Below are 3867 nucleotides of genomic sequence, written 5' to 3' on the forward strand. Positions count from 1 at the left end.
TAGTGTAATTTTCGGCAGTGTCTCACTGCCTTCTTCAGCACTGACTGACCGGTTATGGTAGGTCACGTGACGTAGGAAGGTCAGTAATCGGTCCATTGGCAGGTAAAACACAGCACCACATTATCAATAGTGTTCATTTTGTGCAGAAAATTCAGGGACTAGAGGTACCACCGGGACAGAAATTAGTATCATATGACGTTTCTGCACTTTTTACCAGTATACCTGTAGAAGAGGCACTTGAAGTCATTAGAATGAGACTAGAGAAAGATAAGAACTTGAATGACAGATGCGAACTCAATGTTGATCAGGTCAGTGAACTTTTAGAACTTTGTCTTACAAGTACGTACTTTGTATACCAAGGCAAGTACTACCAACAGAAACAGGGAGCGGCCATGGGGTTTTCAGTCTCCCCTATAGTTGCTAATCTGTACATGGAGTTCTTTGAACGCCAGGCACTAGACCGAGCCAAGAACCCCCCATCACTGTGGGTAAGATATGTTGATGATACCATGACAAAGATACCTGAGTATGACATTGACCAGTTCACAGAACATCTGAACTCCATAGACCCGCACATAAAGTTCACTTCAGAACAAGAAGAGGATGGGAAGATACCATTTTTAGATACTTGTATTCATGTAGAGGACGATGGCTCAACAAGAGTAACAGTTTACCGAAAGCCCACACATACTGACCAATATCTTAATTTCAATTCAAACCACCACTTGGAACACAAAAGGTCAGTGGTAAGAACCTTGTTTCACAGGGCCAATACACTTGTGACTAACGAATCAGACAAGAAGGAAATTGAACACGTAAAAACAGCGTTACGTGCGAATGGATACCCTGAGTGGATTTTTCAGCTTCCCAACAAAAGATCTCAACAGGGACTCAAAATGGTGCGACAAAGGAAAGAAGAGTAAACGTGGGTATGCCCTATATTCGTGGAACTTCGGAAGTTCTGGCGAGGGTGTTCAAGAACCACGGAGTGAACATGTTCCACAAACCATACAACTCGATAAGGAGTCAGGTCACTCGGGTGAAAGATCAAACCGATAAACTGTAAAAATGTGGAATTATATACCATGTGAAATGTGAAAACTGCAAAGAAGATTACATCGAGGAAACTGCCAGAACATTAGAGACTAGACTTAAAGAGCATGTGACCAGAACAAATTCAGCCATACATGAACATTGTCAAAACACCGGACATACCATCAAATCTGAAAACGCTAAGATTCTGACAAGTGAAAGTGGACTTATCAAACGCAAAGTCAAAGAGGCTATAGAAATAAAACAGCGGAGACCATCGCTAAATCGAGACGAGGGCCTGGAGCTTCCCCCCGTCTACGGACCTCTCCTCCGATCACGTGACCTACCATAACCGGTCAGTCAGTGCTGAAGAAGGCAGTGAGACACTGCCGAAAATTACACTAGGTAAATGTTTGCTCTGAGTACTGGAATTTCTTCATCAAAATTCCACGTTTACGTTTATTTCACGTAACCAACTTTATCTCTAAGGAAGGGGTTGAATTTACTTCCTCTTTCGTTTTAGTTGTGATATCAAATATAAACAGGCTATCATAACTGATAAGAACTAATATTTGTTAAATACTTTATTCATAGATATACGTGTGAAACCATAAAGGGGCCTCCATGGCCGCTGGCCGAGTTGCCCCTCATCGATGTAGGTTCGAGCCTCGCTCTGGGCGTTAAATTCTTCATGTGAAGAAGCCATCCAGTTGGCTTACTGAAGGTCGTTAATTTTACCCATGTGCCTATAATTGTGTCGGTGTGACATTAAATCAAACAAAAATAATAACATACAGCTTTAAAATATGCAGAAATATTACAGCTAACCATACAATTATTATACACTGAACGAATCTTTTAACACAACACTTAGTTTTTGCCACTATCGTAAACGTTATCTAAATACATTTCTGAAACTTGGCATACGTTTAGATGAATGTATTGTAAATGTCATTGAAGCCCTGCTCCGCGGCTATTCAAATTCTGTTGTGTATGCAACCCATGATTACAATAGGTAACAGTTGACGGCCACGCGCCACACTTTAGCACGCAAAACCACAGGTATTTTATATAGAATCCTATATAAAATTGACACTATTTTGACAGGCGTCTGTTCATAGTCAGGATTTTCATGCTTTTTCAATGACAATTTAAGGTTAAAAGGTAGGACTGGAGCAGGTCTTTAAGACACACCAATGAAATCTTAAATGTAATATAAATTGATCAGATAAATATTTACTTGATATATATAACCGCCTATTAGAGCGTCCGCTTCGACTGCGGGAGGTCGAAGGATCGATCCCAGGCCTGGTCCTACCAAAGATTTAAAAAATGCTACCAGTAGCTCCCTTTCTCCTTTGTGGCTTATGCAATTTTATCCATCTAAATTTGGAGCTTGTAGATGGCAATATAAAATATGCGCTTTTAAGTTCTTTTCTCATTAAAATGGCTAAACCGCCGAAATGTCTATTGTTGTTGGAAACATCACGGCAATTAGAGTAATATGTATTACCATTGACATGGATATTTTCGTTCGCTGACACGTGTTTCAGTTAATAAAACTATATCGTGAGGCTGAATTGCGTTAATGAAGTCTAGATTGTGTAATTTATTAAATTTCGATTTTATTCCACCTATATTCCATACATAAACACTCAAATTACGGTTTATCATCATTTCATTAGTCTTATATTATTGGTTACGAATCCATATTAGCGCCACCCATTTCTTACATAATTACTCTGGGCATTGTTGTAGGGACCCACTTTTGTTTTAGACTGTTGTCCATAGTTGCTGTGTTTCACATTTAGTGCTTTCATGAGGCATGCGCTTTGATGTTTTTGCTGAGCATGTTTGTTCCAAGTTTCGAAAGATGCAGACCGTCTCGTTCTAACACTCCACTGTAGGCTTCACCTTTATAAAACAAATTTGAATTGTCACATAATTTGACCTGATGTGAATCGGCGAATTTTTAATTAATGTTATTGTTAATTCTTTTTTCTTGTTGCATATTGTCAGTACTGTTTCTTCTATCCCATTAACGCATTCCTCTTTAGTTCTTTTCTCCGCATCATTGCACAGTGAATGCAAAACATAAGTGTCTTTTGCGTCCGAGTTTTGAATGTATTTTATTGTCTCATCTATTTTATTTGGTTGTCTTCTCCAGGTGAAATCCATCTTCCTCTAGAAATCGTTTACTGATATACCTGATATTCGAAGTTCCAACGCATTCAACTTCAGGTTTTCTTTCCAATCGGACGTCTTCTTTTGTTTCAATTGAGTTTGACTGCGTTGAACCTATATTTCCACTTTTACTGACGGAATCTTTAATCTTTCGAGTGTTGGTATTCACTGTTTCACTAACATGAGAAGTGTTTTCTTCCATTTTTTTGCTGATTGTCCTTTTCAATCACTTCATTGGCATTTACTGTTGTATTTGGAATATTGTCTTTTAAGGGGTATGTTGGAAAGTCATATTGTCGTGATTCATGAATTTTGCAGGATATGCATGCCGGCAGAATATATTTCCTTGTGAAGAATAAGTGCAATTTACCGAACAACAATGGGAAGAAATTCCAAAAAAACAAAATCTAAGTCCACAAAAAAATCCTTACCAGGTACAGATATGTCAAAATACACCTAAACATTTGAGGTACCATCCATGTTGTACCACAGGAAAGTGGTCTCGGTATTTCCTTACGGCCAATAATAAAAAAGTTACAAAATATGCTATTTATAGTAACATAAAAGGGAAGCAATTCAAAAAAAATATTGTTAAGTGAACAAAAAAGGGATGTGCCAATTTAAAACAAGAGCACAGCAATGCAGAGCAAT

This window comes from Mercenaria mercenaria, chromosome 4 (assembly GCF_021730395.1).
Source record: "Mercenaria mercenaria strain notata chromosome 4, MADL_Memer_1, whole genome shotgun sequence".
NCBI classification, from domain to species: Eukaryota; Metazoa; Mollusca; class Bivalvia; order Venerida; family Veneridae; genus Mercenaria; species Mercenaria mercenaria.